An 18,846-nucleotide genomic window follows, 5' to 3' on the forward strand; every position below is an offset into this window, starting at 1 on the left:
CAGCCTGCACTGCCCCACACGCCCAGTCGGCCCATAGGCATAGCTGCCAACAAAAACACTGAGCGTCCTGTGGATGGCGTGGTCCAGGCAGCTACAGGCCGCCCTTCTCCTTGACTCACTTCCAGCCCCAAAGAGCCAGGCTCAAAGGCGGCCAACAGGGCGCCGTCCGCACCGTCCCGGCGGCGCTGGCGCCCCGGGCTGCCCTCCTCGGTGCCCCCGGACGGGGCCGGTCAAGCCCAGTGCGCGGTCTCTTTAAGCCCGGGCGAGGGGGGAGCTGTCGGAGGCAGCCGAGGCCAGCGCGGGACGTCCCTGCCCGCCGGGCCCGAGCCAGGAGCGGCGGGGCGAGCGGAAGGCGGCGGGGGCGGCGGGTCCCGGGCGCGGCGGGTCCCCTCGCCGTCCACAGCGCTTCCCACGCCTGGGCTCGGGGGGCGGCACCCCAAGTAACGCGGAGAATGTGAGGGGCAGCGCAGGGCGGTGGGGAGCGGGGAGCAGGGAGAGGGCGGCGGCGAGGTAGGCGAAAGACGGGGGGAGCGCCGGGGGCCCGGGGTCCGGGGAGAGGGGAGAGGAGACAGAAGGGGAGGCGGCGGCGGAGAAGGGGGCGAGGGAGGCGAGGGAGCGCGCGGCCCCGGCGGCGGGGCGGGCGAGCAGGGAGCCGGCGCCTCGGGGTGGGAGCGCCGCGAGCCGGAGTTGGGCGCCCCGGCCCGGGTTCAGGCAGCGTGGAGGGGGAGGGACGCTCGAGGGGGCGCCAGGAGGCCTGCGGCGGGGCCAGCCTGGGAGGGGGCCGGGCAAGGGGGCCTTCGCGAGCGCCCCACGGGGGCGGCAGGCAGGAGTGCGGGGCGGGGGGGGAGGCTGCGGGGGGCGCGAGCCCGGGTCGGCGTGCGCGCGCGCGAGGGTGAGCGCCCGGGCGGCCGGGAGCGCGCGTTAGGGAGTCTGCGGGCATCTCGGCGCGGGGAACGGGGAGCAGGAGGCAGGAGCGCGGAGCGCAGGACCCTCCCCGCGCGCACGCACACACACGCGCACACGCACGCGCGCACACACACGCACGCGCGCACGCACACGCCCTCTGCGCCTCGCTCTTCGCTGCTGCCGCCGCCGCGGAGCTGAGCCCTGCCCAGGGGGCACCCGAGCCGGAGCGGGAGCGCGAGCGGAGCCGAGCCCGGGGATGCGGCCCCGCGGCAGAGCCGCGCGCGGACTGCGCGCCCCGGACGGTGAGTGTGGCCAGGCCCGGACTCTGCGGCGGGGCCGAAGCCGCGGGGGCGCAGGCCCGGGAGCTGGGCTGTCGGCCCGCCGGCACCGCCGCGTGCGCGGCCTCCGATTGGGCGGGAGCCTCGGGGCCGCCGGTGGGGATGGGGTGCTGGGCGCGCGCCCGCGGGGCGTGCACGAGTGGAGACGGACGGGGCACGCTCGGCACCCCGGGCATTGACCGCGCTTCTGCCCGCTGCGCCTGCCGCCAGAGCCGTAGGCGACCTGGAGCAACTTTGTGTGTCGGGGGAGAGGATTGAGGCGCTTTCATAGTGGAGCTCCGACCTTTCTTTTCTGAGGAGAGAACGTGGGGGAGGAATGGGGCGGGGCGTGGGCCGTGCTGCCCGGAGGGCCGAGGGGTGCGTCTCCATCTCCCCGCGGCGCAGCCGAACGCTTCCCGGGACACTCGTCCAGCCCCGCGGCGCCGGGCTGGAGCCGCTCTGCGTGCCGGACTCCGGCGACTCCGCCAGGGTCAGGCCGGACTGTGCAGCGTCCAGGCCCAGCGTCCACAGACCGTCCTTGCAACCAGCCTGAGGACGGGGGACGTGAGGTGGGGTAGTGGGGAGACCTGTCTGTGTGTCCTTGCGCGTTCTGCCCCACGGCAGGCAGCTGGAGGAAGGGAACTGCCTGAACGGTGCATCCCATTCCCCAGGAGCTCCCAGGCGGCAAGCGGCGGGAGGGTGGAAGGGGAACCGCCAGGCCCTGGACCTGATGCCCCTGTCCCTGCTTTGCTTGCATCCGTGCTTCTTCGAGCTTCACTCCAAGCGACAAGGTTCTGGCTCTGCTGGATGCCCCCCGCCCCGCCCCACCGCTTCTTGAGTGTCTTCCCACTCTCCTGTCCTATGCTGGCTGCCTCGGGGAGCTTCCTAGGGCCCCTTCCCCAAATGCCATCCTGTCTCTGCAGTAGGACATAGGATGGGGGGGTGGTGCCTCTGAGAGGAAGGAAACTGTGTGTCTCCAGGAGGGAGAGGCCCAAGGAAGGGTTTCTGAATGGCAGCAGCCGGGTTCCAGTCCAGCCCTTGTCCAGACACCCTCCTTCCTGGCACTCAGCCAGTGAGCCTGCGGGGTCAGCCTAGATGCCAGGCAGAGGGGTGTGACGCTGGGCCCGTCAGTATCTACCTGGGTCTCTGAGCTTCGGGAATATCTTGTGTGTCCAGCTCCCACTTCCATTATCCTCTGGAATCTCTTAGCCACCTAGTGAGAGTGCAGGGTCCATGGGCACGCGTCCTCTCCGTTTCACAGAGGAGGACTTTGAGGCAGGGATGCAGCTAGGAGGAGCCCAGTCTCAGGGCAGCCCCTTTCCCCTGTGAAGGTACCCTTTAACCCTGGTCTTCAGGGTGGGGAGAGGGCGGGGGAGTGCCCAGGCTCTCTTTAATGACCCGGAAGCAGGGCTCTGGGGCCTGCTGCTAGAGGGTCTCCCCAAGGCAGAACTCCTGCTGCCTGTGACCAGCACCCTCACCAGGTGGGCAGGGAGGTGGGCACAGTCATTGTCAGCCTGATTGTCCCTGGCCTGAGTTTTGGCACCTCTTGACCCCAGCCTCATTAACCTTTGCTTCCCAGATACGGAGCAAGAGTCTGCTTAGATCTGTAAACCTGGTTTCTAAAATCCTATAATCAGCACTGGGGTGTCAGTATCATTCTGGAGATCAGAGGGCCAGACTGGCACTCTAGGCTAGGCCCTGGCATTCTCCTCCTGTTTGAGCCCTGGAACCCTTCCTACTCTCCAGAGATCTCCATGCTGGAGCCCTTTGTGGGCCAAAGAGCTGACCCTCAGGGGAATGGGATCCACACAGAGGCTGAAATGTGCACTGGGGGAAGGGGGTTTGGTGGCTTTGGGGCCCACTTCCTCCCTAGGTGGCCTACCTGAGGCACAGACTAGAGTAGGCAGCTGTCAGCCCCAGGCAGGCCTCTGTGAGTGCCTGACCCCCCACCCGCCCAACCAGCGCTGATGAGAGCCTAGTCTTATACCCAGGGCACTCAGGCCCTTGGAGGTCTGTGGGGGGGAGCAGTTGCCCAGGAGTGACCGGCCTCCCCCTGGGGCTGGGCTGGGCCTGCTGGGCCCTGTGGTGTCCCTCTTAGCCTCTTTGCTGGCCTCTCACTCTTCTTTTCTGCTGGCTCTTGCCGATGTGGTCTTTCTTGGCTATCATTTCCCTCCTTCTTCCCCTCCTTCTCTGTCCTCCTGTGGCCCCCTGAGCTCTGGGCTTTTGTGTCCTGTGTGTTGGCCGATGCTCTGGTTGATACCCAGGTGGCTGGAGTCTGCTTGGCTTCATCCCTGCCATCAAAGCCTGCCTGAACCCCTACCCTAGTTCTTCTGCCTTCCCTACCACCTAACTCCAGCATGCTGAGCCCTCCATTTGGGGCCCCAAACCATGGGGAGGAGAGAGCAGGGGACATCTTTGGTCCTACCTTAGTCTGTACTATTAGTCATGAACATCCCAGCTGGGTGCTCCAAGTCCCCACTGGCTGTCCCCTTTTGGAGGACAGCTACTCCCCACCAAACCTCCTGACTAGGAAGGGGTAGTACCCAGGGTGGCCCTTTAATTTCCCTCCCAGCTAGACCCTCACTCAGCATGTTTATGTTTTAACTTATAAAAATACTATGTTCTAACAAATTCAGTGATAAGTTATTGGGTGTGTTGGACTTTGGGGTGACTTGAGAGGCAAAAGGTATCCCTGACCACTCAGGGTGTCTTTGGGGGGACCTGGGGGCTACCTAGGCCAATCAGAGTCTCTTCATGGGCTTCCAGGGCTCACGCATTTGCTCCAAAGAACCATGCTTTGGCTTTGCTTCTCACTGTCTGGAATCCATATTTGGGGGCATTTCCTGTTTGATGTCTGGGATGAATACTGGGGACACTGATGACAAACCTGGGTCTCTTGCTGGGTGAGCTTTGAAAGGGGACACAGACATGGACCCACACCTCTGGGTATGAGGCAGAGTTGTCTGGGCAGCTGCAGAGGTACAGGGAGTGGGGTTGGCAAGGGGTTATGTCAGGTGGACTGGACAGTTGGTGCTTTTCGACCTGCTTAGATGTTTTTGGTACTTGGTAGATATTCCAAAAATATGTTGAATAAATGAATGAATGGAGGATGTGAACAAGTGAGGGATTTTCAGGCGGATGGCACAACCTTAGTAAAGCCATGGAGGTGGGAAGCACCAGGCATGGGTGGAAAGCGTTTGCAATGTTGTGGTTCATTCAGGGCCACAGCGGGTGCTGAGCAGGTTGGCACAAGACAGGAGGATCTTGACTACCGGACTGAGAAGGGTGGGCTGATTCCATATTCAGTGGTTGCAGGGTTTAAGTTCTGGAGGGATGTGATCAGATTTGCAATTTAAAACATCCCCTCTGGTGGTTGTGGGAGGGGCTGGTCTGGAGAGCCAGAGGCAGGGAGGTGGTCCTGAAGCTGCTTTGGGAATGCAGGTTGGTGGGGAGGGCAACAGCAGGGTCAGGTGCCTCGCCTGAGTTTACTAGGATGGCCCAGGGGCTGTGCATGGTTCCCTACCTGATGGGAGGGTGGAGACATTTAGCCTGGGTGGAGAGTGTGCCGTGAGAGTTGGGCAGGACCTCAGGTATCACCATTCCCACCACCTGGCAAACAGGTGGTAGGTGTCCTGGAGTCATAAGATGCAGCCTTTAGTACTGGCCCTCCCACTGTGTGGACTTGAGCAAGTCCCTGAGGTCCCTTGGGCCTCAGCTGCTATTCATAAAATGGATGCTTGTCTTTCTGGAGTGACCTGGAGTGAGTTTGGGTGGAAGTTTGTGACTTCAGGAGTGGGATACAAAGGAAGGGATGGAGGGGTGGGTCAGCATTGCTTTTTGGCTCAGGAGGAATTTGAGACCCAGAGAGGGGTGGTGACTTGTACAAGGTCATAAAGCAAGTTGGGGACAGCACCTTCCGGCCTGGGGTTTTCCTGGCTGTGCCTGTGGCCTGCTGGGCAGGGGTAGGGGGGTGGCCGGGGTCTTGGGGCCTGTGTAGACGATGTCCTCAGGCAGTTGCTTTGCCAGTCCAGCTGTCAGGGAGCATGTGGGACCTTGTGGCCACATCAGGGAGGCACCAGCCACTGAAAGAGGGATAGCGGCTGCCACTCTGGCCTTCTAGAACTATATGGGCACTGCCAGCCATCCGGGTCAGATGAGAGGAGGCCAAAATGGAACCTCAGTGTCCAGGTTGGTTTGGACATGGAGGTTGGGCCTTGGCAGATGGCCCAGTTCCAGCACCCATCTGCCAGGGTAGCTGGACAGGTGGCTCCATGCCCAGGACTGATCCAATTAGCTCAAGACCAGCTGGGCCAGCCACCCCCTTATGCCCCACCCAGCTCTAATGACCCTGCTGGTCCACAGGCTGGCACACTGCATCTGATGTCAGGATTTCAGGACTCAGTGGATTATGTGTGAGTGACATGGAGCCTCACATTGAACCCTGATTCTTTAGCTCTGAGATTTTGGGTTGTAGAAATGGGTCCCTTGAATCAGCCTGGTGTGACCCAAAGGGTCTGTGCTTGGATGCCGTCTGGAGCTGGGTTTGAATCCTGGCTCAGCTGCTTCTGGGTGAGCTTGGGCAAGTCACTTCATTTTCAGAGCCTCAGTGTCCTCATCTGTATCATGGGAGAATGATACGCCTTCCTTGTAGGGGTGACATTAGCATATTTTGAAATAATTCATATAAAACATGCACTAGCCTAATATATTGAAGGATCTCAGTAAATGTTAGCTCATTTTTTTGCTCTCTGCTGGGAGAGGGAAGTGAGTCTCTTGGAGTAAAGAGGACCCTTATTATTTTCCAGGACAAAATTTGCATTATAATTTTCTGTAAGTTTTTATATGCCTTCGCTCATTTAATCCTTCTGGTAGTTCTAGGAAGTAGGCAGAGAGCGCCGTCCTATTTCATAGGAGGGGATGAGGAAACTGGGGAGTGATTTTCTAGAGTGATTCTCTAGAGCTTGACCTGCCTCGGGACTTCCGGTCCTGGACTCTTGCTCCACGGATGCGCTTCCCAAGCTATGGGGGTGGAGGCTGGGGAGTGTGGGTCTGTCTTCAAGAAGTCCTGTTAAACCATTCTTCAGAATTCCAGGGCTTTCCCACAGAGCCCTGTCTCTATTGTAGGTGCAGGGACAGGCTGTCATGGTGACAAGCAGCCAATCCCAGCTGGGGTTGGTATGGGGGATGCTCAGTGAGGCAGCGCCTGCCGCATCTCTCTGCCCAGCACAGGGTGGTGGGGAGTGGGCAGGGAGTAGGGAGGGATGGACCTCTCCCCTCTGGGCAGCCCTGGGCCGTGCCACAGTGAGCAGGGTTCAGCCCTCTGGGCAGGGTCGGGAGGGGACTGGGCTCTGCCTCTGACTGGCTGTGAGATCTTGCCCGGCTCCCTCTCTGTCGGTCTTTGAGCCTCAGCTTCCCTGGTTGTGATTTGGAGATAATTGTCTCCCTCCCTGCCTGCCTCCCAAGGCTGTTTTTGAGACTCTACTGTTAATATGCATTTTTGTACAAACCTGATACTCCATAGCTGTGAGTTCAGGATTCCCTTGTCCTACATCTGACGATCCTGCAAGCATTCAGTGATTCGCTTGTTGGGCACTTCCTCTGGGCCTGGCTGTGCTGGCTGCTCTGGGGGCAGAGATGAATAAGACCAGCCATGCCTTCTTGGGCATGCAAGCCTGGAGTCCAAGGCTTTTAGTGGTCCTTCCAAACACGAGCTGGCCGTCACGCTCCTGTTCGGCCCCCTTCGAGGGCACCCTGTTTGTCCCAGGCCAGCATCTCGACTCCTCAGTACCGTGCACAGTCTGACCTTCTCCCCCAGCCATCTCCCTCCATTCCCTGCGCGCCCAGGCTCTAGTCAAACACCACTCACTCCCCGTCCCACGTGCTGTGGCTTTCCTTCTGCTGAGGTGTGGCTCTGCTGTCCCATCCACCTGACTCCTTCCTCCATCTCTGCACACGGAGAGCCCACCCATTTTCACCTTCAGACCAAATATTGTATTTTAAGATCCCTGCTGGTCACCCCAGCTGGTAGTAGTCACTCCTTCCTCAGAATTCTGAGAGTAGTGTATCTGTTTTACATTTAGCAAACATTTGCTGTGCATCCACTGTGTGTGAGGCCTACTGTATGCAAGGCCTGTGACATGTGGTGGTCTGCCTGTCTTCACGGCCTGGGAATGCCTCGTTGCCAGGCACTGGGCTTATCCATCTTGATTATCTGGCCTTTCCAGGGACCTGGGGCCAGATGGGCTGATCAGGAGCATGTGTTGTGTCCCTCGGGGCCTCTGTGGCCACTGCCACTTCCTCCTGCCCCTCGGGCCTGGGAATGTGGGCTAGGCCAGGACATCTGTTTGGATCTCCCATTATGGGAGGTTTTTCTGCTGAGGTGCTCACCACAGACTTGGCCTTCCCTACCTCTAGAGGCTCTACCAGGCTGGGGTGGGGGGTGCCCGGTCATTGGCACACATAACTCTCCCTGATGAATTGCATGGCATTTAGCAATTAGTGATTGATTATTTGGGGTACTGATAACTCTTCCGTTATTGATTGATAGAAACAGGCCTGGCCAGCATTGGTGTGGGTCAGCTGGGCCTGACTGGGAGATTGTGATCATGGCCATTTATTCCTGACCAGGAAGCTCAATAAATAGGAGCCAGAGAAAAGGAGGTGCAGGCTGCCCTCTCTCTGATATGTGCTGCTAGGATTGGGGTAGGGGGATAGGGAGAGGGAATTGGGGCTCATTCCCACCTCTCTCTGTCCCTGCCTTTCATGTCTGTTTCCAGTCTCTACTGAGTCTGTGGCTCAGCTTTCTCATCTGTTAAATGGGGATTTTGGTCTACACTATGCCTTTGAAGGAGATGGTCAGGCAGTCACTGACTTGTCATCACTTTTGCCTAATGGATGGGGACATTCTGAGGCTCAGAGAGGATAGTGACCACTTGAGGATAGGGCCAGCATCGCGGCCCCTAGCCCAGGGCTGCTCTGCAAAAAGGTCAGGGAGATGGTGGTCCATCAGAACACAGTAGTTGGCTCTGTGTCTGGCTTCTGAATATGCTAAAGCTTCTAAATGTGGAGCTAGGACTCAGTCAAACTTGTGAAAAAGCAATTTCTAGGGAAACCACATAAAGGAGATGGCAGGGGGGATGTTTAACCTACTTAAGAGACCTCGCTGCTTTTCAGGCCTGCCAGGAGCGTGGGGCACTGTATGTAGGGCTCCTGGTTCATGTGACCAATGCTTTTTTAAAAAAAACTTTTTGTAAGGAACATCTTCAAACATACAGAAAAGTAGAGAGAATAGTATAGGGAAGTCTCATATACCCCTCGCCTAGGTTTAACAATTGTTGACATTTTGTCATGTTTTGCTTTATCTTTTTTTGAAGTAGTTTAAAGTAAATTACAAATGTCAGGACATGTCACCCCTAAATATCTCAGTATCCATCTTGAAAAAATAAAAATAAGAGAAAATTTCTATCTAACCTCAAGTGATTACATATTTCTTTTCATTTTATCTTTGCGAGATGGGGATGCTGACCGACATGGCTGAGGCTGTAGAGGGGACCAGGTCTGCCCAAGTCACAGAGCAGACGGAGGAGAGGAGGGTGGGATCCAGGAACCGGCTGCAGGTACCAGCCCAGGACTGGCAGGCGCAGGACCGGGAGGCGGAGCTGCCCAGTGGTCTGGAGCCGGCAGGTGGCTGCAGCAGGATCCCCGCTGGGGGAGTTCCTGTAGCTCAGGCTGGAGGCTCCATCTAGAATCGCAAAGTGACTGCCTTTTATGTTAATGGGCTCTTTCCCCTTTGTTTGCTTTGGAGATTAATCAGGAACTGCTGTGTCAGGAAAATCTAAAACTTCTTGTTTATCGTTTAATTTAGGAGAATGTTACCAGGCTCTAGTCATGCAGGGCTAGGGCAGCCTCTGCTGGCGCTAGAAGCTGGGAAGCCCCCCACCAGCCACCTTGGGGGGCAACAGGGCAGGACTGGCCTGGAAGGAGGACTCAGGGCTCCCATCAGGACAGCCAGTGAGTCTGAGGAAACCAGGGAGGTGTGTGTCGGAGGTTTGGGGCTGAGCCGGAGCTCTGGGCTGGGCAGAAGGCTGCAGCCTCAGCAGAGGAGGGTAGCCATGAAGGGGAGAAGCTTCTGGGGAGCCTGCAGAAAGCGGGGAGGGCTCTGGCTGCCTCTAGCCCTGCTGAGGAGCTGTCCTTGTTTCTCCTGCCTTGGGGAGGCCCACAGGACAGGGGTCCTCTGCCAGCCTAGGGCAGGCACAAGTTTCCCTGGGCTTCCTTGTCATCTTGAGGTCACAGCGATCCTGCCTGTCAGCACCCGTACATGCTTGGGGCTCCTTGTTATGTCCTTGGTTCCTTGGGAGACCTTTTGACTTGGTGAGGGTCACAGAGGTCACAGGTATGGAATTGGAGAAATCTGGAAGTAGAGAGCAGCCTCAGAGATGGTCTCCTTCTTCTTACAGGTTCCGATAGGGAAGCTGAGGCACACAGAGTGGCCCACCCTGTCTCAGGGCTGTCAGTCATTCCTGGGGGTGGGCCTGGCCTTCGTGTGTGTGTATGTGTGTGTGTGTGTGTAGAACGGGTGTGCAGATCTGGGTGGAGGCGTCAAAGGGGTGTCCTGTGCACCCATCTCTGCCCATAATGATGAAAGCCCTGATTAGTGCCAGGCTTACTGTTGGGTTTTTTCTCCAGGACAGGAGTCAGGGCAGTGGGTGGGAGAGGACCCAGGGAAAAAGGCCACCAGAGGGACAGCAAGAGACAGAAATCAAAGCACCTTCTGATTCCCAGTCTGTGACCCTGGCGCTGCCAGAGCCCCCATCAAGCCTGTGTGTTCTGTGCGATTGGGGAAGGGGAGGAAAACGACCTGACCTTGGAGAGTGGCTTGATGGGGACTGTGTAACCTGGGGCATGTCACCACCCCTCCCTGTAGAATGAGGCAGGATGGGCCTCTTGGGCTCTGAGAGGGAGGCAGGGAAGACCCGGTGTGGGCTGGGTGGGAATTGGCTGGGCACACGAGGGAGGGCAGGTCCTCGTCCCCACCCCCAGGCCTTTCCTCTGCTCTCCCTGTGCCCAGGGGTGGGCGAGCACTGTGGAGTCCAGCGGGCAGGAGCACCATGTGTCCCCTCCCTGTGTGCTGGAACCAAGGCAGAGCCCTGGGGGAACGCCATCCTCATTTGTGCACACAGCTGCCCTGCAAGGGGGACACTAGGGACTCCGTTTTACAGATGGAGAGACTGAGGCCCAACTGCTCAGTGGTGGGACTGGGATTAGAAACCAGAGCTCCCTGGCTTTACTGGACCACACTGTCTTGGAGACCTGGTTTCTGCTCTTGGCTGTGCCGCTAACTGCTGTTACCGGGAACTTGGTGCATGCTTTTGTTCAGTGGGGTTGGGAGGGTGTTTGAGGGCGGAGTTGCAGCCACAGGCTGGAGGGGAGCCAGGGGACCCTCCAGTCACGTCTGGTACCTGGCCTGATAGGTGCTAAGGGCTCTGGCCGAGGCCTACTTCTGTTCCTGGGGGAACCCTTCCTAAGCCGAGCAAAGTGAGCCGCTCCCTGGCGCCACACTGAGGGACTGGCCTCTGTGTGTGTGCGAAGCCCTTAAAGAGCCTCCTGCACCTTCTGCTCCCAGCTAACGTGTGCCTTCTGTGTGTGTGGCAGGGGAGCCTTTGGGCACATACATGGGCCACCCTGGGGCCTGGAGAGTCACACTGGACGATTGAGCATGAAGTAGGGTGAATGGGAGTTTATTGGACACCTACTAAGTGTTAGTCACAGTGCGGCTGCTTTACTTCTATTACCCCATTGAATCCTAAAAATAACCCCGTGAGGGATGTACTACTACTATATCCATTTAACAGATGAGCAAACCGAGGCTCAGAGAGGTCGAGTGACTTGGCAAGATCCCACAGCTAGTGAATGAAGGAGCTGGTATTGGCATGTCTGTTTCTAAAGGAGACTATGTCCAGTGTGTGCCAGACAGAGGGGAGTCTGTGGTGCCTATAGGAAGAAGGGAGTTAGGTTTCAAGAAGGGGCCTCTTGTGGCTGCTCTGTGTATGGAGAGAGGAGGCCAAGGGTCAGATGAAATGTCCAGGTGAGAAAGGGGTGGCTCAGGGCGGAGGCCTGGTTATAAGTCCGGTGTCCAGCCCACAGCTGTGTGTCCTTGGCCCCGGCACCTGCCCGGAGTCTGCGTCCTCAAGCCCACCTTACCTCCCTGCCAGGGGAGTGGTGCACTTCCTTATGGCTCCTTGTCAGGCGGAGGCCTGGGGTGAGGCCCCTAAGAAAACAGGGTGGTGTGCCAGGTGGGGGGCATCTGCAGATGAGCTGGAGGGGGCCCAGGCTGTGCAGGCCTCAAAATGCCAGGCTGCAGGGGTAGATGTTCTCCAGATTTTGAGCAGGGCCAGGTCTGCGGTTTGGAGGGCTGGCTGGCTGGCGTCTGGGGGCCGTGGACGGTGCAGAAGGACTGAGAGAGCAGAGGGTGTCTGGGGTCTTCTCTCCTGGCCTCCAGGCCCCATCAGTATGGGCTGAAGGGGGCGCTCCTCTTTCTTTGTTTCCCATTCTTCGCCTTTGTTTTTCCTGCCCCCAGGAACGTGGAGTGGGTGTGGGGAGCGGAGCGGGGCCCTCTGACCTCCCCTCCGCTCCTCCCTTGGAGGCTGTAAATATTTTATCTCCAGCATCTCTGCTGCTAGAATTTGCTGCTTTTGACACCATTTCCCCTCTTTTGCTTGATACAAACGAATGCTGGAAAAATTCTGTGCTGGGTGCCTCCTCTCGTTTCTGCTCGTGCCCGGAGTCCCCTCCAAAAACTCTAATTGCTTCTAAGCTGTGATAGTTGGCAAAATTTTCTTTACATTATGGAGAAAGGGAAAATCCACCACATATTCTTCTTTTTTTTCTCTCTAAACTTTCAAGTTCCTCTTTATTGCTTCTAAGGTTCTGGGAGAGAAATGGAATAGAAAGAGATGTGGGCAGGGAGGCAGAGGCCCTCTCGCACAGGGCATTTTGCTTCTCTTGAGCCCCAGTTTCCCCATTTATGAGGTGATCATGTGTCCATTCATTCATTCAGCAGACATTCCTTGAATACATCCCTGGAAGGCACTTGAGGGCCAGGACTGGCTCTGTGTTTGCTGCTGCATCCCCAGCGCCCAGCATAGAGCCTGGCACAGAGGAGGTGCTCAGCTGAGATCCGCCGACTGGATCAACAGCTCTGCTGTGAGCGAGGTGCTTTGGCAAGCACTGAGAGTGCAGGATGGTGGGTCAGACTGAGCCTTTAGCCACGAGAGCTCACTGATGGGAGGGGAGCTGCCACACAAACACAGTTAGTGTATTTTTAGGTCGTAACACAAGTGGGTACTGGGTACTTAGGAGCACAGAACAGGGTGGTCCAGGGGAGTTGGGTAAAGGAAGCACAGGGTAGAACTGCATCTTGGAAAGAGGGCAGGAGTTTGACAGGTGAGCCGGGCCCGAGGAGGAGGGAATTCGAGACAGGAAATAGCATGTGCGGAGAGGAGGCATTGTAAGTACTAGAGCTGCGGGTGGGGGTCAGGCCAGGGAGGAGGTGAGGCTGCCCAGATGTGCCTGAGCTGCCTGGGTGAGCTGTGCGTGGAGGTGAGGAGTTTAGACTTGTTGCCAAGGGTAACAGGGAGCTCTGGAAGGGTTCTGAGAAGAGGGCATGTGTGGATCTCTGTCTGGCTTCACGGTAGGGGTGGGAGGGGAGGGATGCTGGCTGGGAGGCTGGCCCCCTGAGCCTGTAGGGGAAAGGAGGACGGCACTGTGAGTCTGAGACAGACAAGACGAGGGAACCCAAATCCTGGCGCTTACCTCCCCTGCTTGTGCTGTGGGGAGAGGCAGTCCAGGCCTTCCGTGGACTTTGGGGAGGGTATAGCTCTGTATAAGGAGGGCAGGCATGCAGTTCAGAGGCCTCTGCTGCTATAGAACAGTCATCTTTCCTCCCCATTTCTCAAGGAATACAGCCCTTTATAGTGTATAAAGCTCACTCACCTCTGACCCCTCAATAGATGTTATAAACCTTCTCCTGAGGTAGGCAGAGCAGGGGGCAGTCCTCACGGACAGGAACAGGTCAGGTCTGCCCAGGGGTTCAGCCGGCAGGTGAGGTGGGGCGGGGTCAGGCCTCAGGCCCCGTAGCTGGCCCGCACTGCCTCTGCTGTCCCCCCTTTTGCCCCCGGCCCTCTCCTTTCCTCCTGCGCTCCTTCACTGTTAGCAGAGCATGTGGGGCTTTTCAAAAACATTAATGATAGAAAATAAATTGGGATCGGAGAGGAATCATCTGTGGGCATTCTCAGAGGGCTGCCTCTGCCCGTGGGTCTCTCAGCCATGTTGAAGCCAACAGCCAGACCAGAATATGAATGAGTCCAGGGCCGGCATTGCTCCTAATCTGCTGGCGAGCCCTCCCCCGCCAGACGGCAGTCACCAGTGGCAAAGCTGTTTGCAATGAGGCCTCAGTGGCTGCCAGGCCTTCCTGACTAGGACTGATTTCTCTGGGATGGAGTCTCAGTCCATGGCTGCAGAAGAGGGCAGAGGCCGCCTCGATCTCAGGTTCCCCCACCCCTTCAAGCTTCTACTGGGGACACAGCTCTGAGGCCAGCCCAGGGTGGTGCCAGGCATCCCTGCCCAGAGGAAGGGAACATATACACACTGCCTATAACTCCTCAGGGTCTGGATTCTTCATCTGAGTATCAAGACCCCCTGTGTGAATTTGACCCTCTTTGTTCCCTCTCCTCTAGGAAGCCTTCCTTGATGACTGCCCAGCTTGCACTAGGTTTTCCATTTTTAAGCTTGTGGCCCTGGAGCTAGAGTACATACCTAGTGCCTAAAGGGGACAGGCAGGTAAAGAGTAGAGCAGGCGGGGTGTGATGCAACAGGGAGAGGTGGAGACTGTGGCATTCTGGAGGCACAGAGGTCACAAGTTTGGGAGCCCTGCCATGGTTGCTTCCACACCCAGCTCTGCTGAGTGGCCTGTGCTCCACAGCCGCAGTTTTCATTTGCCAACCAGCCAGGAAGCCCCGAGGGCAGGCCCTGGTCTCTGCTGCTCTAGCCTAACTCTCCATGGACATGGCATGGGCTTGTCACAGGGCAGGCATCCCATAAAGCATCAGAGGCTCTGGAGACCTGGGGAATCACTCATGGCATGTGTTTCACTTAGAAATGGGAAAACTGAGGCTCAGAGATGTGGGATGGAACTGTGCGTCCCTGCGTTTATACTCCTCACGGTAGGGGTAGGAGGGCCGATTCTGTGGCTGGCGGGTCTTCCAAGCCAAGCTCTGGACGGTGTGCCCTCTTGCTCTCTCCGTACTACCCCACTTCTTCCCCCAAAAACACTACAGGAGAGAATTTGCTGGCTGCTCACAAAGGGATGGGACCTTGGATTCCACGAGGGTCATACCTGATGACCACGGCTTCCTTGTTTAATGCCCCCTGCCCCAGGCCCAGTGCAGTGCCTGGCTCACGGGGGTGCCTAGGAAAGGAAGCCTGAGCAGGGAAAGAATGGGCAGTGCGGGGAGGTGCTGAGCCTTTTCGGAGGCTGGCAGTCTAGGCACCAATATCCTCTGAGCCTTTTCTGTGGAACAAAGCATTTCCCTCATGGTTTGGCATTTCTAGGGACTGAGGGTGCTAATGGGGAACACACCCATTGCCTCCTGGAAGTGATGGCCTCAGGCGGTCCTCCACGTGGAGGCCATTGGGGGGCTTAGGCTGAGGCAGGGGCTGAGAGACAAGGCAGGGAAGCCTGGAAGTCTCTTTGAAGGGTGGCTCGGACGTGCGTGACTGAAATCTCTGAGGTCACTTTTTCTGGGCTCCTGGGGCCCTCTGGACCTCTGCGCCAGCACCCTCTCTCTGACCATGAGGCCTGTCTCCTCTCTGAGACCCTGGTGGGCAGGTATGATGTCCTTCACATCTCTGTATCTCAGTTACCAAGCACAAAACGGGCACTTACCAAAAGTAGAATGAATGAATGGAAGGAAGGGAAGGGAAGGGAAGGGACCCTTGTGTCTCAGTCTCCTTGTCCATATTATGGGCCTGTGCTTCTCAAGCTCTGTGACTCTGTGACTGTGTTGGCCAGAGCAGGCACATGCTCACGTTTCTCTCTCTCTTACACACATGCACACATACCAATACCATCCTTTTTGATCACAGTGTTCACTGAGCACCCGCTGGGTACTAGCCCCCCGCAGTATTGAACCCACTTTGCAGCAGCCTGCAGTAGCCATTTTCGTGGAGTCTCCCGTTCCCCAGGGCACGTGTTAATTCTGTTGAACACACAGGCATCTGATTCCCAGAGCTCCCTGGGCTCCACTGAGGGGCAAGGAACCAGAGGGCAAGCAGGAGGCCTCCCCCGTCTGCTGTGGTCCCCGTGGCCGTGTGATCCCCTTTGCCCACCGTGGCTGGGGAGCCTGCAGCTGAGATTTCTTGCTCTCTGTGGGACTCGGCACACAGGCAGGCCTCCTGTCCGGACGAGCGCCTGGCTCCCACTGTGATTCCCTGCCCAAATCATCATCATGCTCTGCCTGTGGTCCCATTTCCATGGCAACTCCTCGTGATGCCACAGAGGAGAGTGGGAGCTTCAGGAATGTTTGGGGAGAAGGGAGCGGGAGGCCCATTCATTGTCTTGGAACATGGCAGCTGGGGGCGTGGCGTGGCTCTGCGGGAACAGCTTGCCCTGCCAGCTCAGGTGAACCTGGGCTTGGGGCCACCAGCCAGGAGTCTGGAGGCTTGCCAGCGACAGGGCTCCCTGGGTATGCCTGGGCCTGGCCGGCTTGTGCCAGGCTACCAGGAGCCAGCTAGGGTGGCTACTGAGGGCACCTCTGCCTGGTAAGCCTGGTTTGGAGGACCCAGGCCTGAAGAACTAACTACCCAGGCTGTGGCTGCCCCTTTGACCCAGGCTGGCACCACTATGTGCTGTCCTCTCCCATGGGGTCAGCAGCTACTGAGAGGCCCCCCTGGTGCCTGCTGGCATCAGGGGGTATAGTTTGGGACCAGTAAACTGGGGGGCTAGGCAGGCACTCTCTTATCAGGTCCACACTGTTTGTGGCTCCATTGTCAAGACAAGAAAACTAAGGTTGGCCCCGGAACCTGCTCCGTGCCCATTTCCCTGCCTCCTCGGAGAAGTTTGCCGCCCGTGAAAGAAAACTCATCCTTCCAACGAGTCCCTTTATCTTCTATGCTATATAGATGAGAAACTGTAGCCTACCGTGTTGGCTAGAAAACCCACCATTTTATCTTAGACTTGGAATGTTGATTTTGGGAGTTACTCAGGAGCCTTTGCCAGCTCTGCCCACATGTTGGCCCATCCCTGAGCCTCATCCATCCGTGCTTCCATCAATCCCACCTGGGAGGCCTGGGAGGTCTGCGGGCCTGTGATGGATGGTGCCTTATGGACCATACGGGAATCAGGACGGACAGGCAGCGAAGGCCTGGCCTCTACAGAAGCAGGGAGCTGCTGACCCTTGTGAGGGCTGCCAGGGGCCAGGCCCAAGTATTTGCCAACACTCCAAATGTCCCTTTCACCACCATGCCACCTCTGGGTACCACCTGCACTCATGTTTTTTTTAATTCTTGTCTTTGCGTTGATTCATTCTTTAAGGTGGATTACCCAGTGTGCCCAAGCCACACATCTGTGAAATCACAGCTGTGATGTGCCTGTCATTAAAAAAAAAAAAAACACACAGAAAAGGAAACACATACCCGTGAAAATAAAAATGTTTGTGTACCACCTGGGATCCCCTGTGCACCTCTAATGGTGTGTGTCCCGCACCTAGAGACACACTGATTGGACCGACACTCTTGGCCACAGCTCTGGAAGGGATTCTGGTATTTGAGGGTTGAGGACAGTCAGGCTCAGATGGGGAAGCTCTGCCCAGGACCACACGGCAGCACCGTGGGGAGCTGGGAGCCGGCCTGCCTCTTGGGGCTTCCGGCCCCAGGCCCGTGCCGAGGAGACAGGACTCCCTAGTGGAGCATGGGGGCCTGGGGCCAAGTCGTTCCTGAAGAATGTTTGGTGAAGGAACAAACCAGGAGAGGCGGGGGACGAAGGCAGGGGTGGGTGGGAGCTGCAGGGATCCCTGGGACCTGTGGGTGCTGAGGCTCAGGCCCAAGGAGAGGCACCCTCGGTGCCCCACCCGCACCCCTGTCGGGGGCCGGCCCCTGAGCCTGGAGCTGGGCCGGGAAGGAAGGCAGGTGCTGGCGGTGTCCGGATACATAGTGGGCACCCGGCCATGTGTCCCTGCCCTTCTTGTATCTTCCCAACAGTCCCGGCAGTGGGGATGGTGTCCCCATTTTATGGAGGAGGGAAGTAAGGTGCAGAGTCTTGACTTTCTCAAGGTCACAGCCAATGGGGGGGGGGGCACATTCAGCACCTTGCCTGGAGCCAGAGACCCCGCCATTCCAAGAGCCCCACCTGCCCCAGCTGTTGGTGTGTGTGTGTGTGTGTGTGTGCGTGCACATATCAGTGAGTGAGAGCGTGTGTGTGAGTGCCAGTGTGTCAGTGATGTGTGAACATGTCACCAAGGAAGGGCATGTGACAGTATGAGTGTGCAAGCACAAGTGTGAGCGTGCTGGCGTGTGTGCAAGTGTGTAAGCCTGAGTATGTCAGCAGGAGAGAGCATGCGCACATGTCAGTGTGTGTGGAGACGTGGGCGGTGTTCACTGCCTGACCAGGTGGGGTCTGACCTGTGTGTGTGCAGGACCCCCCTGCTCCTGGGACTGCCTCCTGCCGCACCCACTCCGGACTGACAGCTCACCTCTTTCTCCCACAGGCCCCTGCGCCCACAGACTCTGAGTGTCCAGTGCCCGCAGGCAGAGGGGGCAACTGAGTCAAGCCCAGGCTGACACTCCCAGCCCAGTTATACTCCCCGAACACCTCCCTGGCCTGAGGTAAGAAGCTACTCTGGGCTGCTGGGCAGAGGGTGGGTGGCATGGACCATCGGAGGCGGGGCTGGGATGTGGGGTCCCTGAAGGAGAGGCTATGGGAATAGCACCCCTAGTTCCTAAGGATCCCTGCAGCCCCCACCCGTGTCCTTCTGGAAAGGCCCCTGTATGTCCCTCCCCACATGAAGTCAAGTCCGGGAGGTCGATCTTGGCTGTGCCACTTTCTTGCCCTGCTGTGGGGTGTTCTGGGCAACATGGCTTCATGGATGTGCCAGCTGATGGGTTCCCCAGGCAGCGCGGGAAGTCTCTAGTGCTGAGCTAAAGGGCTCTGTCCTTGGTCCTGTCACATGTTGACCAGATGTGTACCTGACTCCAGGTCAGGAGGGAGTGGGAACACGTGGACTGGCACAGTCAGGGTCCAAGAGACTGTCAGGGGTCCAGCGCTGGCTCCAGCATGAGGAGTTGAGCAGGCTCCGAGTCAGGGTGCTGACCCAGACACTGTTGGAGCAGGACGGGGCTCAGCCCCAGCTCTGCACATGTGACAAGCACCGGCAGCCAAGTGACCTTGCCTCTGAGTGAGCCGAGTACATGGCTTCTTGGGCTGAATCACAAGGAGTGGAACACCCAGCATGTGGGTGATGACTGGTCCTCCCACCCTGGGCCTCGTGTGTGGGCCCGGAGAGAGACTCGGCAGTCCTGAGAGGTGGATGGTGGGGAGGAAGGCAGACCTGGGTTGCTGTCTGGCTTGGTA

General features: G+C 57.9%; 1 protein-coding gene across 12 annotated transcripts in view; it reads left to right on the plus strand.

The window, feature by feature from the left end:
• Positions 1-301: 301 nt before the first annotated feature.
• Positions 302-18,846, plus strand: part of LINGO1 (leucine rich repeat and Ig domain containing 1) — a 291,038-nt gene continuing 272,493 nt past the window's right edge. For 4 of the 12 annotated variants that reach the window (XR_005059055.2, XR_005059051.2, XR_005059053.2 and 1 more), the window contains exons 1-2: positions 832-1,208; positions 17,984-18,101. The gene's annotated coding sequence lies outside the window, so the exon portion shown is untranslated. Of the gene's footprint in view, positions 455-825; positions 1,209-17,983; positions 18,102-18,846 lie in introns of those variants that run through there. The other 8 variants (XM_037010201.2, XM_037010200.2, XM_037010203.2 and 5 more) reach the window with 4 other exon arrangements.

Source organism: Manis javanica, chromosome 8 (assembly GCF_040802235.1).
Source record: "Manis javanica isolate MJ-LG chromosome 8, MJ_LKY, whole genome shotgun sequence".
In the NCBI taxonomy this organism is placed as follows: domain Eukaryota; kingdom Metazoa; phylum Chordata; class Mammalia; order Pholidota; family Manidae; genus Manis; species Manis javanica.